General features: G+C 43.6%; 1 protein-coding gene across 1 annotated transcript in view; it reads left to right on the top strand.

Moving 5' to 3' along the window:
- The first annotated feature begins 7127 nt into the window (after positions 1 to 7127).
- The window catches only part of LOC106580749 (G-protein coupled receptor 4), a 51445-nt gene continuing 38553 nt past the window's right edge, over positions 7128 to 20019 (top strand). The window contains exon 1 of the mRNA XM_014162115.2: positions 7128 to 7473. The gene's annotated coding sequence lies outside the window, so the exon portion shown is untranslated. The remainder of the gene's footprint in view (positions 7474 to 20019) is intronic.

Raw genomic sequence — 20019 nt, 5'->3', positions numbered from 1 at the left:
CAGAGGCAGTGACTCAAACGGTGTACTGCGACTTTAAAAGATAGCACTAAAATAATAATGTTGAATGAATGTATTGCAAATATTTTGGGTCTTCTGACTTGGTTTGGAGCTACCGGTATGTAGTTGATCATCTACTACAGTATACTCATATCACTTCCTGTTCTCTTTAGACTGTCGACATGCTGACTACCATAACATCCCTTTTAACCTATTTGTTTGAAGGCTCAAGGCCTAACCTGTTATTGGTCATGAGGCTGCTGTGGAGGTGACCTGTCAACACGTGCCTGATTAGCAAGGCAGAAGGTCATAGTAAACCTCAAACAGCATTAACATCCTATTTTGTTTTTCCCTCTGTGGTTCAATCATGTGGATGAAGTCATGTTTTTTCCTGTAAATCCTAGGTAAACAGACAATGTCCTTGATCATTGTCCATTTGCAATCCTATTTTACTCCCAACTTTAAAGGGTCATAGTTGGTGAATACACTTTCAGGTACTTTGTGGTGTGTTTTGCACCAAAAACCTCTGCACTCCTACTTATGCATCAAAGTAATTGCTGTCCCGCTTAAAATTAATCTGTCAGCTATTCAGAATACCTCACTCATCATTTAACAAACACTCCCATGTGTTACTGAAAACAAGCACGAAAATTGTGGTGCAAGTGGGTTGACTGTCTACATATAGCAAACGCTGCCGTACTGTATTATGTAAAACGGATCTCTACAAACCCAAGCTCAAGCAGGGAGGTTAATGGATTTTAATCTTCAAAGAGGAAGTGCATATCTTGGGTAATTGGTTGCTGGGCAACAGCTGGGTTGAAGCCCTGGTGTGTGGGAACACTAATCTGCCTCTTTCCAGGCCGCCTCAAGCTGCTCCCGCCCTGGTGCTCACAGTCACTGGGGGTGGGGGTAATAATATTGACTTCTTGGGAGATATCAAAAGTTAAACAAAATTACTAACATTTTTAGAGTGGAATTAGGCAGATGAGACTCCCAGCAGCTGTGCCAAGCAGCCACTTGTTGAGTGTTTTTTTTCTGTGTTTTCACTCAAAGATTAAAGCCCAGGCTCAAAAAAGAACCACTTTACTAATAGGAGGTCTAGATCTTTTACACCACCTCTTCCCCTTGAAATTCCCTCTAGGATTGATGACAAAAATGTAATTCTTTGTGGTATAAAGGGTGTTTGAGCAGTTATGAGTCATTTGGTTACCATAAAGTAGGTCTAAGTATTTTGAAGTGCTTGCTGCTTATCGGCTGTCAGAATCAAGTAAATCAAGACAATGAAGGTAAAATATATTGAAATAAGAGCTAAATGACTTGTATTAAGCCTTTTTAAGGTTAAAAGAAGCAAAATGACCTACCAATGACGTTTAGATAATTTAGCTTGGCAAGAAAAGAAAAAACAAACACAAAAAAATGTGATTTATTACTCTATATAAGATTGCTTACATTTAACTTTTTTCAGTGTAAATAAATCTGAGTTGCTTTTCTCTACTGTCAGGACCATGTGCTCAGAAAGACTCATTACCAACAAATATTTATCCATATTAAGCTCTAATACTAAACAGTCTCTGATAAACATAAAATATTTCAGGTTTAGGCATGAATCCAAATCTAAAAACCAACAGAGGAATACAAATATAAGAATACAAATGAAATGTTACGCCTTTTTGTCTCAATTCACTGCAATTGGCTTGTCCATGTTTCTTTTAAATTATTTTGAAAAAGTGTATTTGAAATGACACTGCAAGGTGCCTGTTGATGAAGAACTGATGGATTAACATTTGTGGACCTAAGAATGGCCACAAGGGGGTTATGTCTCCAGTCCAATATCTATAAAGTGTGGTGCCTGTAGGATGTCCAGTAGTAATTCAAGTCAATAGCCAATTCGGAGGAATCATTGATCGGGTTGTCTCTTGAAACATTCAAGACCAGAATATTTCTGATTTATGTCTCTATATAAATGATTTATATCCCTATATAAATAGAATTAGAATGAAATGAATCCTTTTAAAACAAAGTATTTTTTTTGTTTGTGGGAATAACTGTTTGATGTTTACCCCTTAGAGATGGTGATTCAGGACAGAAAATAAGCAGATGGGCCAAAACAGATTCCAAGTAAAACCGCAGCGGGTGGAAGAGTTTGACTCCGGTCTCCCACAGAACATAACATGACGCTAGACATCTATTTGATTCTTTGACACACGTCTAGCCTGTGCTGAGTCCGTTTACCATACTTCTGATCACACTGTTCCCTTAGCCCACCACATGGAGAGAAGCCATCCCCCTTTCTCCTCTCAACAAGGACCATTTCATTGATCACTTTCCAATAGACAAGACTGGGAAGGCTGATACTGCATGTCTTTCTCTCTGGTCTTGTGTGTAGTATTTATGTTGGCCAGCATGATTCAATCTCCAGCTGGATATGCAGAAGAGATACACTGTGATTCCTTTTCCATTTGTGGCTTGCTTGTGAATTATAGATGCGCACTCACTTATAGCCCTGACATCCCATCAGACTGGATGAAAGACTAATTGGATCTCACACAATCACAGCGTAAACTCACAGGTCATGTGGACAGATGCAGGGATGCAGGTTCTACAACACACCCTAGTGACCACTGATATGGAGTCTACAGTGGGGTCCGAAATTACTGACGGCCTTGATAAAGATAGGCAAAAATGACTGTATAAAAGAAATCATTCAAATACTGAGCTATACGCTCAAAAGAATTTGGCATTATATAATTGTATACTAATACAATTGCCAGAGAAAGATATTTTGTTTAACCTTTAACCTCAAACCTCTAAATTATTGTTAATCTAACTGCACTGTCCAATTTACAGTAGCTATTACAGTGAAAGAATACCATGTTATTGTTTGAGGAAAGTGCACAATCATGAACTTGAAAATGTATGAATCAACCAATTAGGCACATCTGGGCAGTCTTGATACAACATTTTGAATAGATATGCAATGGTTTATTGGATCAGTCTAAAACTTTGCAGATACACTGCTGCTATCTAGTGGTCAAATTCGAAATTGTGCCTGAATAATTCATTACGCTCTTTTGCATTTCAAAGATGATGGTACAATTTTTTAACATGTTTTTTTTCTTTTATTTTCTTTTACCAGATCTAATGTGTTATATTCTCCTACATTAATTTCACATTTCCACAAACTTCAAAGTGTTTCCTTTCAAATGGTATCAAGAATATGCATATCCTTGCTTCAGGTCCTGAGCTACAGGCAGTTTGATTTGGGTATGTCATTTAAGGCGACAATTGAAAAAAGGGGCAGATCCTTATAAGGTTTAAACAAGTAATATTTTTTTCTCAAAAAGGTAGGGGTCAACATGATTGACACACCTAAAGATTCTTATGAAATAAAGTAGTCAAAAGTTTAGTATTTCGTCCCATATCCCTAGCACGCAATGACTACATCAAGATTGTGTCTCAAACTTGTTGGATGCATTTGCAGTTCATTTTGGTTGTGTTTCAAATTATTTTGTGCTCAATAGAAATAAATGCTAAATAATATAGTGTGTTATTTTGGAGCCATTTGTATTGTAAATAAGAATAGAATTTGTTACTAAACACTTCTACATAAATGTGGATGCTAATATGATTAGGAATAATCATGAATGAATCACGAATAATGATGAGTGAGAAGGTTACAAGGGTCAAAGATCATACCCCTAAGACACGAAGAGACACAAACACAGGCACAGACACATGCATACACACACACACACGATAACATACACACTATACGCACACGTACTCATGGATTTTGTGTTGAGGATATGTGGTAGTAGAGTAGTGGCCTGAGGGAACACACTTGTGTTGTGAAATCTGTTGTGAAGTATTGTAATGTTTTTAAAAGTGTATAAACTACTTTAATTTTGCTGGACCCCAGGAAGAGTAGCTGCTGCCATGGTGGTACTTTTTTAAGGACGCTAACTTTTTATTCATCAATCATGACAGTCAGCCTATGTTATGAAGTCATGGTCAGTATAGGCTGTTATATCTCTGTACAAGAGACTACAGCATCATTTCAACATGTGTTTTTTGTTGTTTATGATTACAGATGCTTGAAGGCATCTGGCTGACCTGAATCAAAGCATGGTGATGCAGCAGTGTGATGTCCAACATTTTGTTTACAATTTGAGTGTATTACTGGAAAACTGTACTCTTATAACATGCCCAAAAAGAGCCTGGTTTTGGCCTGAGTCAAACCCCAGGCCGAAACAAAAAGACACAGTTAGGAATGTATGTCCAAAACAAAAATTAATGGACACTACAGGGATCCATAAATGCACAGGTGTGCTTTTGAAGTGGAATGTTGATGGGAGGAGCTCATATAGAATATGGAAAATAATATACACTGCTCCAAAAAATAAAGGGAACACTTAAACAACACAATGTAACTCCAAGTCAATCACACTTCTGTGAAATCAAACTGTCCACTTAGGAAGCAACACTGATTGACAATACATTTCACATGCTGTTGTGCAAATGGAATAGACAACAGGTGGAAATTATAGGCAATTAGCAAGACACCCCCAATAAAGGAGTGGTTCTGCAGGTGGCAACCACAGACCACTTCTCAGTTCCTATGCTTCCTGGCTGATGTTTTGGTCACTTTTGAATGCTGCCGGTGATTTCACTCTAGTGGTAGCATGAGACGGAGTCTACAACCCACACAAGTGGCTCAGGTAGTGCAGCTCATCCAGGATGGCACATCAATGCGAGTTGTGGCAAGAAGGTTTGCTGTGTCTGTCAGCGTAGTGTCCAGAGCATGGAGGCGCTACCAGGAGACAGGTCAGTACATCAGGAGATGTGGAGGAGGCTGTAGGAGGGCAACAACCCAGCAGCAGGACCGCTACCTCCGCCTTTGTGCAAGGAGGAGCAGGAGGAGCACTGCCAGAGCCCTGCAAAATGACCTCCAGCAGGCCACAAATGTGCATGTGTCTGCTCAAACGGTCAGAAACAGACTCCATGAGGGTGGTATGAGGGCCCGACGTCCACAGGTGGGGGTTGTGCTTACAGCCCAACACCGTGCAGGACGTTTGGCATTTGCCAGAGAACACAAAGATTGGCAAATTCGCCACTGGCGCCCTGTGCTCTTCACAGATGAAAGCAGGTTCACACTGAGCACACGTGACAGACGTGACAGAGTCTAGAGACGCCGTGGAGAACGTTCTGCTGCCTGCAACATCCTCCAGCATGACCGGTTTGGCGGTGGGTCAGTCATGGTGTGGGGTGGCATTTCTTTGGGGGGCCGCACAGCCCTCCATGTGCTCGCCAGAGGTAGCCTGACTGCCATTAGGTACCGAAATGAGATCCTCAGACCCCTTGTGAGACCATATGCTGGTGCGGTTGGCCCTGGGTTCCTCCTAATGCAAGACAATGCTAGACCTCATGTGGCAGGAGTGTGTCAGCAGTTCCTGCAAGAGGAAGGCATTGATGCTATGGACTGGGCCGCCCGTTCCCCAGACCTGAATCCAATTGAGCACATCTGGGACATCATGTCTCGCTCCATCCACCAACGCCACGTTGCACCACAGACTATCCAGGAGTTGGCGGATGCTTTAGTCCAGGTCTGGGAGGAGATCCCTCAGGAGACCATCCGCCACCTCATCAGGAGCATGCCCAGGCGTTGTAGGGAGGTCATACAGGCACGTGGAGGCCACACACACTACTGAGCCTCATTTTGACTTGTTTTAAGGACATTACATCAAAGTTGGATCAGCCTGTAGTGTGGTTTTCCACTTTAATTTTGAGTGTGACTCCAAATCCAGACCTCCATGGGTTGATAAATTGGATTTCCATTGATTATTTTTGTGTGATTTTGTTCTCAGCACATTCAACTATGTAAAGAAAAAAGTATTTAATAAGATTATTTCTTTCATTCAGATCTAGGATGTGTTGTTTAAGTGTTCCCTTTATTTTTTGAGCAGTATATATTTTTTATGGTGGAAAAACTTGCATCTAGCAAACAAGCATCTGATCTGACGTGGAAATCTGTATAGGCTACAATGCATTGCTCCATAGGCTATTGTAGGTAGGTTACTATGACACCAGAACTGCATTTGACAAACCCCTTGCCTTTATCTGTCACTTCATTCTAATTCTCTGGGCCCTGGCTATCTATCTCTGTGTCTCTTTGGAGGTTTGGTTTTATCAGAGCTGTTTGTGCTGTGCATTTGACACATTCCATTTGCCACAGTAGTGGGTTGGCAGGGCAGCATGGGGTACACACCTCCCGCTCTCTCTCTCTCTCCCGCTCTCTCTCTCTCTCTCTCTCTCTCTCTCTCTCTCTTTCTCTCTTGAGTTCATCTGGTGTAACACATGATGAATTTCTCTGAAATGGTGCTATGCACCGTAAAATGAGGAAGATGGCTCTTTTAATGGACTGTAATGAATGTTGTTGCTAGGATAGAAGCCTTTTAGTGTGATGTACGGAAAGAGGGGCCGTGATTTCAACATGTTTCATTTCACATTGGATACCTCTTTTCATGTTGACCATCACTTTACAAGAATTTATGTCTTGTTCATGGCAGCAATTTAATCACTCCCCCCACCCCCCCCCCACCCCACCCCACCTCATTACATAAGTGTTGGGATAACAGCTAATTTTAAGTATCCCCCTGTTGAAGTGAACCTGTAAATATTCCAATATTATGAATATGTCAAGAATGTGAAGTACTGTTTTCATTTAAAACTATGCCCTGTGATCCACCCTGAAACCCTATCTTGGCTGTGATGGTAACCGCTGATGTATATCCATGTTTAGTTGTTTTTTTCTCTGTTTATTTGAGGATTTTGTTCAGGGAACTTAAGAACTGAAACCATCAATGGCAATATGTTTTGCCATATCGAGTCTTAAAATCAACCCAAACACTTTATAGTGTTAGAAATAAAAGCTGAAAGGTTTTTCCAGCTCTCTAAAAAAAATCACATGAGTGTAATTTCTCACCACCACTGCTAGGATGGGGGCCTTTAAGTGTGATGTACAGACAGAGGGGCCATGATTTTAACAGGTTTCATGGCAGCAATCTCTCTCTCTCTCTCTCTCTCTCTCTCTCTCTCTCTCTCTCTCTCTCTCTCTCTCTCTCACACACACACACACACACGAACGCACGCTCGCTCTTTCATATACGCACGCACTCTTTCTCGCGCTCTCTCTCTCTTCACTCTCCATTCTCGCTATCAATAACTTTTTGGGGTTTTCCACAGAAGTTAAAGAAATGTAATGTCCGATGATAAGCATATGATGGCAAATATGAAGCATTCTGCCAGATAGAGACTACAGTGTGGCGATTGCAGACGCGTACCTTGAGTGCACTGTCCCAGTGGCGCCGTCCACACGAGGTGAGCAAAGGAGAATCTCGACACAGCGCCGTACGCAGAGGAGTGAGGATTACACAGTTTACTCAACGAATCAGTTGTACTATGGACAATATCGCGAATGTAAGTGTTTCACCTTGTATTTCACGTAAACTATAAATGCCAATTTAGACTTCAGAAGTGCGCGCGCCTGTTATCACCTGCTTGACAAAGGATGGGCATTTATTTTAGGCGTATGTTTTGTACCATAACTACATTTATCATTGCCTTTTTTATTAAGCTCTCTGTTTTCTATCTATCTATCTATCTATCTATCTATCTATCTATCTATCTATCTATCTATCTATCTATCTATCTATCTATCTATCTATCTATCTATCTATCTATCTATCTATCTATCTATCTATCTATCTATCTATCTATCTATCTATCTAATCTATTTAGAGTAGACCTATCGAAAGTAACGTACGTAATAGTGTGAATTCCTGATAAGATAACATTTACAATTGTTGATGGGTCTAGTGAAATGTGAAAATTAAACTGCTATAGTGGCAGCATTTATAGTAACTTCATATGATTAAAGGTTTTACTATCTCTACCGCGCCCACTTATTTAACAGTAGCAAAGCAGTTAATTTAATTGCTCTCCTGCTTTAAGAAATACTATTCCATTGAGTATTAATGTAGTCAATTCAATGCACATTGGGGGTCTTTTCTGTAAACGTTCAGCACAATGTAACGTCTGTTCCTCCTTCAGAATTCTCCTCATTGGCTGCATTAATGGTTGTAGTATTTACAGCATAATCTCACCCTTTAAAGACTATCTGTTTTGTATTCAACTAATCCCCATTTCTGAACCAGTAGGAACGATCACCCTTTAACTGTTTGAGCTGCTGACCTTTAAGACTCACATATGACAATGTGGTTTGCTAAAAGCTCTGGAATTATTTACCCTGTTTTTTAGACAGCGTTTTCTTGCCAAACCGCTGCAATTAACTGAGACTGCTCACTTCCCTTGCTTTTGTAAGCCATTTCTTAAAACATTCTAGACCTGTAGATGTGTTTACTCTCCAGTAGTGGTGTGTGTGTAAAATCAGTGGGTAAGCCAAGGCAGAAAAAAGCCATATTACAACCTATGTGTTGTGATAATTGTATTGTTTGCTCTAGAACCTGTTAGTTCATAAGCCTTGCAAGTTGCCACCTTGATATACAGGCCCAAGGCAGAGACAATAAGAAGACACAGTGTCAGAATAAATTCAACCACACCTTTGTTTCATCACAAAACCGGAGAGCAACATGTGTCTGGTGGTGTCCACAAAGCATACTTTTACATGAAGCTGGCTGCAACCTGGTCTCAGAGCATTTTGTATTATTCTGTACGTAAATCTGTGATAATAGATTTAGTATGGTTTGTTTCATTTCATATGGTATGTATTAATTTGTGGATGTCCATCACCCATTTCACATGATATGTTACGAATGCCAATTCATAATATATGTTACGAATTTGTTACATGTACAATATGTTACAAATGTGCAAAACCAAACTACAGTCGTGGCCAAAAGTTTTGAGAATGACACCATTATTAATTTTCACAATGTCTGCTACCTCAGTTTGTATGATGGCAATTTGCATATACTCCAGAATGTTATGAAGAGAGATCAGATGAATTGCAATTAATTGCAAAGTCCCTCTTTGCCATGCAAATGAACTGAATCCCCCAAAAACATTTCCACTGCATTTCAGCCCTGCCACAAAAGGACCAGCTGACATCATGTCAGTGATTCTCTCCTTAACACAGGTGTGAGTGTTGACGAGGACAAGGCTGGAGATCACTCTGTCATGCTGATTGAGTTCGAATGACAGACTGGAAGCTTCAAAAGGAGGGTGGTGCTTGGAATCATTGTTCTTCCTCTGTCAATCATGGTTACCTGCAAGAAAACATGTGCCATCATCATTGCTTTGCACAAAAAGGGCTTCACAGGCAAGGATATTGCTGCCTGTAAGATTGCACCTAAATCAACCATTTATCGGATCATCAAGAACTTCAAGGAGAGCGGTTCAATTGTTGTGAAGAAGGCTTCAGGGTGCCCAAGAAAGAGAAGCAAGCGCCAGGACCGTCTCCTAAAGTTGATTCAGCTGCGGGATTGAGGCACCACCAGTACAGAGCTTGCTCAGGAATGGCAGCAGGCAGGTGTGAGTGCATCTGCACGCACAGTGAGGCGAAGACTTTTGGAGGATGGCCTGGTGTCAAAAAGGGCAGCAAAGAAGCCACTTCTCTCCAGGAAAAACATCAGGGACAGACTGTTATTCTGCAAAAGGTACAGGGATTGGACTGCTGAGGAGTGGGGTAAAGTAATTTTCTCTGATGAATAACCTTTGTGATTGTTTGGGGCATCCGGAAAAAAGCTTGTCCGGAGAAGACAAGGAGAGTGCTACCATCAGTCCTGTGTCATGCCAACAGTAAAACATCCTCAGACCATTCATGTGTGGGGTTGCTTCTCAGCCAAGGGAGTGGGCTCACTCACAGTTTTGCCTAAGAACACAGCCATGAATAAAGAATGGTACCAACACATCCTCCGAGAGCAACTTCTCACAACCATCCAGGAACAGTTTGGTGACGAACAATGCCTTTTCCAGCATGATGGAGCACCTTGCCATAAGGCAAAAGTGATAACTAAGTGGCTCGGGGAACAAAACATTTATATTTTGGGTCCATGGCCAGGAAAATCCCCAGACCTTAATCCCATTGAGAACTTGTGGTCAATCCTCAAGAGGCGGGTGGACAAACAAAAACCCACAAATTCTGACAAACTCCAAGCATTGATTATGCAAGAATGGGCTGCCATCAGTCAGGATGTGTCCCAGAAGTTAATTGACAGCATGCCAGAGCAGATTGCAGAAGTCTTGAAAAAGAAGGGTCAACACTGCAAATATTGACTCTTTGCCTCAACTTCATGTGATTGTCAATAAAAGCCTTTGACACGTAGGAAATGCTTGTAATTATACTTCAGTATTCCATAGTAACATCTGACAAAAATATCTAAAGACACGAAGCAAACTTCGTGAAAATTAATATCTGTGTCATTCTCAAAACTTTTGGCCACGACTGTATATGTTACAAATTTGCAAAACATATGATATGTGACAATTTCTATCTAGGTGCCTAGACTTAGCTAGCTGGCTAACGTTAGCTATGCTAGGGGTTAGGGTTAAGTTTAGGAGTTAGGTTAAATGTTTAAGGTTAGGGTTAGGGGAAGGGTTAGCTATGATGCTAAGTAGTTGCAAAGTATCTTAAAAGTAGTAAGTCATTGAAAAGTTGCTAATTAGCTAAAATTGTCCGTGATGAGATTTGAACTCACAACAGAACTCACAACATTTGGTTTGCTAGACGTTCGCAATATATCCCCACCCATCCACCCCGACCAACCACCCTACATTTGTTTTTACCTTAAGTAACCATCTGTCTTATGTAACCATACCAAATGTAACATATCATTCTAATTTGAGTATCTCGGATTTACATTTACTATGTTACGTCTAGTCTATGAGACCAGGCTGGACCTACAGCTTGGTCGATCAAGTTAATGTTTCCGCCATTTTCGCAGTACTAAACAACTATTGATGTAGAACACAAGCGTTACCATAAGTCGCAAAGAAATCAGGAGCTTCCGCCACTATTTCAGCACCATTTCAATTTCAACATCATCAAATCACCTATGCTTAGCCTAATATAGGGACAACTAAAAGATTCCAAAACAATTTAGTCCAATCAACGTAAGCTAAATATCATGTGACTGTCCATGGTATGGATTTCTGTGTGTGTGCGTAAGTAGAAAAAACATGTTGACTCACCCTACTTGTAGAGAAACGGAATGCCATCCTCCTCTCTTTCATGTTGCCAAAACGATCTATGACTATGTCACACAGTACATACGTTTTTAGTTTTTATTGTCCTTGGCTACCTGCCCAAAATGCTTGCTCGCTAGCCTAACTTCCAATCATGGGCAACGATGAGCCAGCTAGTTAACATTAGCCTACTACATCTAGCTACATATTGAACTTCCATTCTTTCAGGCCAGGGGCACAATGTATGAATTTATGGTTGGATCAGAATCGCCGTTATAATCATTGACCAGTACGGAGAATTAAGTAAAACCACAAGTCCAAATCTCTATCTCTATCCATGGCTAAAGCTAGCTAGCTAGCTACCGGAATTCAACAACACAATGAGATGCTACAATTCAAGTAATTTTTTTGTCAGCAATGTTTGGCTTTTGATGTGATGTTATTGGTGTGAAGCCAAATCCAAGTTGGCTACCCATGACACTTTTTTTGGGTGCGCCTGTCACAAGAGTCGTAGTGAACAGACCAAGGCGCAGCGTGTTGAGTGCTCCTCAAGGGAGGGTGGCCACCGTCTACGACGGTTCCTGTGCTACACTCAACCCTTCCGCCAATCCTCCAGCTACGGAGGTGGCTCTGGCTCTGGGCGTAGCCCCCATTCTGCGCTGCCGACCACCGCTGGAGGCTCTGGGCTGCAGACCGTCGCTGGAGGCCCCCGGCTGAGAGGCGTCGCTGGAGGCCCCGGGCTGAGAGGCATTGCTGGAGGCCCCGGGCTGAGGAGCGTCGCCGTAGGTTCCGTGCCATGGATCATCACTACTGGTTCCGCGCCATGGATCATCACTGGAGGCTCCGGGCCATGGGTTATCACTGGAGGCTTCGTGCCATGGATCATCCCTACAGGCTCCGGGCCATGGATCATCACTGGAGGCTTCATGCCATGGATCATCCCTACAGGCTCCGGGCCATGGATCATCACTGGAGGCTTTGTGCCATGGATTAACCCTACAGGCTCCGGGCCATGGATCATCACTGGAGGCTTCATGCCATGGATTATCACTGGAGGCTTCGTACCGTTGATCATTACTGGAGGCTTCCTATGGGGAGCTGGAGCCGGTCTCACCAGACTGGGGAGACGCAAAGGAGACTGGGTGCGCAGAGCAGGCACAGGGCACACTGGGAGGCGCACCGGAGGTCTGGAGCTCAGGGCTGGCACACTCCGTCCTGGCTGGATGGTCACTGTAGCCCGGCACGGGCGGAGCGCTGGCACAGGGCGAACTGGGCTGTGCTGGGGAATGAGGGCTGCCGTGCATAGAGCAGGCGCAGGATAAACTGGGCCGAGGAGACGCACTGGAGACCAGATCCGTTGTGCCGGCGCACTTCTCCCTGGCTGCCGGCCAACTCTCGCACGGCAACGCTGAGGAGCCTGTACCGACCACACCGGACTGTGCGTGCAGATGGGCGAGATAGTGCGCATCACTCCGTAATGCATTTCTCGCCCCTCTGCACGCCCGCTCCGCAGTGCCCTTTCCGCCAGTACCATTTCCCGGAATCTCGGGTCAAACTCAGCGCTTGACTCCTTTACTGGCTTCGGTTTGCTCCACGGCTCTCTCCTGTATGCCCGGGAAGTTAGGTCAGGGCTCCCCCTGACCTAGCCAAACTACCCGTATGCCTCTCAGCCATCTCTTGCCGTTCCAGCCATTCCTCCCAGTAACACCATTCCGCCTTCGCTGCCTCTATCTCCTCCGGCGGGCGGCGATACTCTCCCGGCCTTGTCCTCGGTCCTGCCCCATCCAGGATTTCCTCCCAGGTCCATGACTCGAACGTACCTCCTCCCACACTGCTTGGTCTTCTTATGGTAGGTGGTTCTGTCACAAGAGTCGTAGTGAACAGACGTTCCGCTAGCGGAACGCCTCACCAATATCCAATGGTAGAGCGTGGCGCGAAATACAAATACCTTAAAAATGCTATAACTTCAATTTCTCAAACATATGACTATTTTACACCATTTTAAAGACAAGACTCTCGTTAATCTAACCACATTGTCCGATTTCAAAAAGGCTTTACAGCGAAAGCAAAACATTAGATTATGTCAGGAGAGTACCCTGCCAAAAATAAATCACACAGCCATTTTCAAAGCAAACATATATGTCACAAAAACCAAAACCACAGCTAAATGCAGCACTAACCTTTGATGATTTTCATCAGATGACACTCCTAGGACATTATGTTATACAGTACATGCATGTTTTGTTCAATCAAGTTCATATTTATATCAAAAAACAGCTTTTTACATTAGCATGTGATGTTCAGAACTAGCATACCCACCGCAAACTTCCGGTGAATTTACTAAATTACTCACGAAAAACGTTTACAAAAAACATAACAATTATTTAAAGAATTATAGATACAGAACTCCTTTATGCAATCGCAGTGTGTAAGGGCTGTCTGAAGAGAGAGTGGACCAAAACGCAGCGGAGTTATTTAGTGTTCATCATTTTTAATTATTAAAGAACACTATGCAAACAAAACAAGAAAAAACCGACAGCCAACAGTCCTGTCAGGTGCAAACACTAACAGAAACAATTACCCACAAAACCCAAAGGAAAAACATGGTCCTTATGTGTGACTCCCAATCAGCAACAACGAGCTTCAGCTGTGCTTGATTGGGAGCTACACATGGCCCAAAACAAAGAAATACAAAAACATAGAAAAAGGAACATAGAACCCACCCAACCCCCCCCAAGGTGCGGACTCCGGCCGCAAAACCTGACACTGAAGGGGAGGGTCTGGGTGGGCCTTCTTACGGCGGCGGCTCAGGTGCGGGACGTGGCCTCTGCCCCACCCTTGGCGTCGCCCTCTTAGGTGGCGCACCTGGCCTCGCCGAAGGTCTGGTGGGCGACCCTGACTTCGCCCGGCTGGCGGGCGACCCTTGTTGCGCCCGGCTGGCGGACGACGATGGCTGCTCCGGGCAGGCGGGCCACTCTGGCTGATCCGGGCAGGCGGGCCACTCTGGCTGATCCAGGCAGGCGGGCCACTCTGGCTGATCCGGGCAGGCGGGCCACTCTGGCAGCTCCTGACAAGCGGGCCACTCTGGCAGCTCCTGACAAGCGGGCAGCTCCGGGCAGACGAGACCCACTGGAGGCCTAGTCCTGGGAGGTGGCACAGGACGGACCAGGATGGGGAGACCCACTGGTGGCCTGGTCCTAGGAGGAGGCACAGGACGGACCAGGATGGGGAGACCCACTGGTGGCCTGGACCTAGGAGGAGGCACAGGACGGACCAGGATGGGGAGACCCACTGGTGGCCTGGCCCTAGGAGGAGGCACAGGACGGACCAGGATGGGGAGACCCACTGGAGGCCTGGACCGAGGAGGAGGCACAGGATAAACCGGGCTGTGGGGGAGCACTGGAGTTCTGGTATGTACGCTCGACATGCTTACTCCAGGCTGAATGCCCACTTTGGCCCGGCACGGGCGGAGAGCAGGCATTGGGCGAACTGGACCCTCCCAGCGCCCTGGAGACACAGTGCGCAGAGCCGGTGCAGGATACCCTGGCCCGAAAAGGCGCACTGACCTGGCACAACCCGTCCTGGCTCGATGCCTGCACTCACATGGCACTTGCGGGGGGCTGGCCTATAGCGCACCGGGCTATGAATGCGTACTGGGGACACCGTGCGCTTTACCGCATAACACGGTGCCTGACCAGTACTGCGCTGCCTGCCGTAAGCACGAGGAGATGGCCCAGAATTCTAGTTTGAGAGGCGCTGGTGTGAAGAGAGGGAGCGCAACAGGCACGAGAGGCAGCCCCAAAAAAACATTTGGGGGGGGGCACACGGGGAGTGTGCCCCCCCCCAAACCCAAAACCCAAAGGAAAACAGACTGCCTAAGTATGGCTTCCAATCAGAGACAACGAAAGACACCTGCCTCTGATTGGAAACCATACTCGGCCACACATGGAAAATGAAACATAGAAACAGAAAACTAGAACCAATTCCCCTAGAAACAAACCAACCCCAAAACACACAAAACAACCCCCCTGCCACGCCCTGACCATTCTTCTGTGGCAAAATTACCCTTTTCACTGGTCAAGACGTGACAGCGCCAGGACCATTCACAGTTGAGCTCACTCTATTTAGCTGAATGCTGATTGGCTGTTATTGTATAATTTTCTTATCAAGAGAGGCCAAATGCTCGCTGGCTTCCCTTGCATTCAATGCTACGGGCGGCAACAATATCATACTCTTTTTGACCAGACAGCATCAAATAGATACACATAGAGAGACAAAGGGGCACTGTTTCGCTCACTCGGATGCTTTCTCCAGTGGGATAAATTCAGCATCTTGCGAATTGAAGGACAATTTTGAAACACAGAGAGACGAACAATCAATTATGTTTTTTCTTTTATCTTGGTCAATTTTGTGGGAAAGCCTGGCTTCCCTGGGAATACATGAATACATGCCACTAATACTCTCCAAAATACCTCTCCAAAATACCTCCTTTACCTCGTTTACCTTGTTTAATCGAGTGCAGCCTTTCAAACCACAAGGATAGATCAGCAGTTTTGCAATTTTTTTTATTTGTTTCCTTAACTTGAAAGTGGTCTATGGACACATGAATGACTGCAATCCACACTGAAATCAATTAGCAACATGAGCATTGTGGGATTAATGTTGCAGTCACTCCTTGTCCATAGATTGCAAACAAATATCTACATTTGTAAAAATGCTATCCCTTTAAAGTACAGTACCCTTCTTATACACTCAATGTGTATTGGGTTGCATGCTGACACCACCGTACCTACTGTAGTGTACTGGACCCACTGAATGGGAGCTATGGAGGGTTTGACTGCATTTTCATGGCATCATATTAAATCATGTCCACACACAATGGCTGGTCGATGATCTCTTCCAGGTCAACCACTCATGAGGGTTCAGTAGCTAGTCCTCCTGCCTCTGCATGCCAGCTTGCGTGCCTGTCTCTCTGGGGCTGGGTCCTCAGTATCTAGGGTCACTGAAGGGGGAAGCGCTCACACGTTTAATCTAGCCGAGCTAGCGCCACGTAATTGCTCACAGTCTCACACAGGGGACGTGTGATAAGCATGGACACTTAAAGCTGCAATATGTAACTTTTTGGGCGACCCAACCAATTTCACATAGAAATGTGTTTTATAGATCTGTCATTCTCGTTGAAAGCAAGACTAAGAAGTGGTAGATATTTTCTATGTGCGCTATTTCTAGGTTTCCCGTTCTTAAGTTTATTTTTTGCGTTTTTTACTTTAGGTTTTGTACACCAGATTTTGTACACCAATATTTGTAGTTATGGAAAATATATTTCACAGCGGTTTAGATGGTACAATGATTCTACTATACACTATACTTGCTTGTTTAGTCACATGAACTGAAATTAAGCGAACTATTACAATTTTAGCAACCAGGAAATGGTAGCCTCAGCCGGCCCAACCACTTCCCCCTGACAGGGAAGTGGTTATCGCCCAATAACGAGCGGGGAGCCTCAGCCGGCCCAACGACAGCTTGGTCTAATTGGATACTGTTTTCCAGGTAGAGCTGGATTGCCTGCTAAGGTGTTGTCATTGGACTGTAGTCTCTAATTTGCTGTGCAAGTCACTGAGGTAGACGTTTCACTGAGAATATGCCATGAAAAGGCTTTTGACATGTTTTTAGCTCTCTTGTGGAATAAGTTGGATTTTCAGTTTAATGATGATGCATTGAAACCTTTTAATCCACATGCCTACTTGGCATCCTAACTATGAGCTCATGTCCCTATATTTGCTGTTCCCTCATAAAGCTAACTGAAATTTGCATTGCAACAATCCATCTATTCACGTCTCCTGCACTTATTTGTGTTATATTGGTAAGGCAACCAAGCAAATATGTCTTTATTCAAATATCAAAGGACTAGCCTCCTTATGCCCATCTGGTTGAGGTGCATTTTTCCTTTATGGCAGCTGTGACCAATACCATGCCATATTTGACATTTTTAAGTCTGATTTTTCATATTAGAGAAGTTAAAAGGTTTCACTTTGTTTTCAGTCTTGATGATCTTTGCTGCTGTTTCTGACATCCCAGGTTTAGCACCTTGGTAGGGGTCAGTTCCATTTCAGCTCGCTCAGTTTAGAAAAGTAATTCATGCTGAATTGATTCAATTAACATTGGGATTAGGGATGTTAATGGTTAACTGTTAATCGGCCCGAAAATACATTTGACCGGTCATGCTTATCGGTTTATAGGTCCATTTGCATAATTTAGTGTCATTAAATTGGCCACTAAATTGTATTTTAGTTAGTCGTCATGTATCTTATTCATCACACGCACACGACATACAGCATACATACAGAGCCTAGTTTGAGAGGAATAGCCTATCACCTGCCAGACAGCACGAGAGTACCTTCTGAAAAAGCTGGTACTGGAGTGAAACGTGCTTTTATAAGCCCAGTCATTGTACATTGCGCAACAAATAACTATTCTAAATGCAATCTTGTGTTGGAAACTGTTTTGATGGCCAGGATTAAAAAGAGCTACTTGTAATTCAAGCACACCTCCCATTCGCCATTCGAGTGTATAGTCAACGTTAGGCAGGCTATCAGCGCGTCACCCACCATTTTACAACGTGAGCTTGAGGAAAGGAAAGGGGGATACCTAGTCAGTTGTACAACTGAATGCATTCAACTGAAATGTGTCTTCCGCATTTAACCCAAACCCTCTGAATGAGAGGTGCGGGGGCCTGCCTTAATCGACATCCACATCATTGGTGCCCGGGGAACAGTGGGTTAACTGCCTTGCTCAGGGGCAGAAGGACAGATTTTTACCTTGTCAGCTCGGGGATCCGATCTAGCAACCGGCAGTATAATTGTTTGAAACCTGAACGATTTACTTTACTTCAAATAATGAGGCATGACTTACTTTGCTTCAAAGTAGCCTAACGGAAATTAAACCTATAGAAACTTGGAGGCAATTATTTTATGAAGACTTCCTCATGCCATTTACCAGAATTTCTCTACTGTTCTATTGGTTTTCATATCAACTTTCTTTCCTTGTCCAGAAGCCAAAGGCACAATCCTAGCCATATTAGCAACCCATCCTAGTTGTTGCTATGAGATTGATTGGTGGAGTGCTGCAGAGATGGTTGTCCTTCTGGAAGGTTCTCCCATCTCCACAGAGGAACTGTGCTCTGTCAGAGTGGTCATCGGTTTCTTGGTCACCTCCCTGACCAAGGCCCTTCTTACCCGATTGCTCAGTTTGGCCTGACGGCCAGCTCTAGGAAGTTTTGGTGGTTCCAATCTTCTTCCATTTAAGAATGATGGAGGCCACTGTGTTCTTGGTGACCTTCAATGCTGCAGACATTTTTTGGTACCCTTCCCCAGATCTGTGCCTCAACACATGTCTCGGCGCTCTACGGACAATTCCTTCGACCTCATGGCTTGGTTTTTGCTTTGACATGCACTGTCAACTGTGGGACCTTATATAGACAGGTGTGTGCCTTTCCAAATCATGTCCAATGAATTGAATTTACCACAGGTAGACTCCAATCAAGTTGTAGAAACATCTCAAGGATGTTCAATGATCGATGCACCTGAGATCAATTTCGAGTGTCATTACAAAGGGTCTGAACACTTATGTAAATAAGCTATTTCTGTTTTTTATTTTTAATACATTTGCAAAGAAATTAAAAATCCTGTTTTTGCTTTGTCATTATGGGGTATTGTGTGTAGATTGATAAGGATTTTTTTTTTAAATCAATTTTAGAATAAGGCAGTAACGTAACAAAATGTGGAAAAAGTCAAGGGGTCTGAATACTTTCTGAATGCACTGTATATTGTTTGTATATGCAGTGCCAGTCAAAAGTTTGGACACACCTACTCAAGGTTTTTCTTTATTTGTACAATTTTCTACATTGTAGAATAATATTGAAGACATCAAAACTATGAAATAACACATATGAATCATGTATTAACCAAAAAAGTGTTAAAGAAATCAAAATGTATTTTATATTTGATATTCTTCAAAGTAGCCACCCTTTGCCTTGATGACAGCTTTGCACACTCTTGGCATTCTCTCAACCAGCTTCATGAGGTAGTCACCTGGAATGCATTTTAATTAACAGGTGTGCCTTGTTAAAAGTGAATTTGTGGAATGTCTTTCCTTCTTAATGCGTTTGAGCCAATCAGTTGTGTTGCGACAAGGTAGGTGTGCTATACAGAAGATGGCCCTATTTGGTAAAAGACCAAGACCATATTATGGCAAGAACAGCTCAAATAAGCAAAGAGAAATGACAGTCCATCATTACTTTAAGGCATGAAGGTCAGTCAAGCACTTGTCAGCACTTTCACACAGACATCACAGAGGGAATACAAGCCTCTGAGTGGTCTGCACTCTGTCTGCACCTGCTACCAGCACTTTGCCTAATCTGCAGGCCTTCGATTACTCAGCGCTCTGAAAATGTAAGTGCATGTGGATGAAATATCATATAGGAAGAAAGCCTTGGGGTTAGAAGAGGAGGATGTCTTCTTCTGTATTTGGAAAGTGCAGTCATAGCTCCAGGGTACTTTATCCATGAGCGCTGTTGTGACATACATGATGATTTGTATTTTGAATGTGAGGGACATTGGATTGGCATAGCAAAATGGTTGGTTGAGTTTAGGTGAAAAAATAATGGTTGAAATATACTAAATCAAATTTAGAGACCATTTCTGTAGAGTCGAGGGCTATCCTTCCTGTCAGAGGTTGTTTTTATTTCATTTTCACTGGCAGGGGGAACGCTGCTTGTAAACTGGAGGATTTCCTGACTTGGAGTGTTGTTTAAAACAACAG

This window comes from Salmo salar, chromosome ssa20, assembly GCF_905237065.1.
Source record: "Salmo salar chromosome ssa20, Ssal_v3.1, whole genome shotgun sequence".
NCBI lineage: Eukaryota > Metazoa > Chordata > Actinopteri > Salmoniformes > Salmonidae > Salmo > Salmo salar.
Note: the sequence above shows the minus strand (reverse complement) of the source record. Positions and strands in the feature narration are given on the sequence as shown.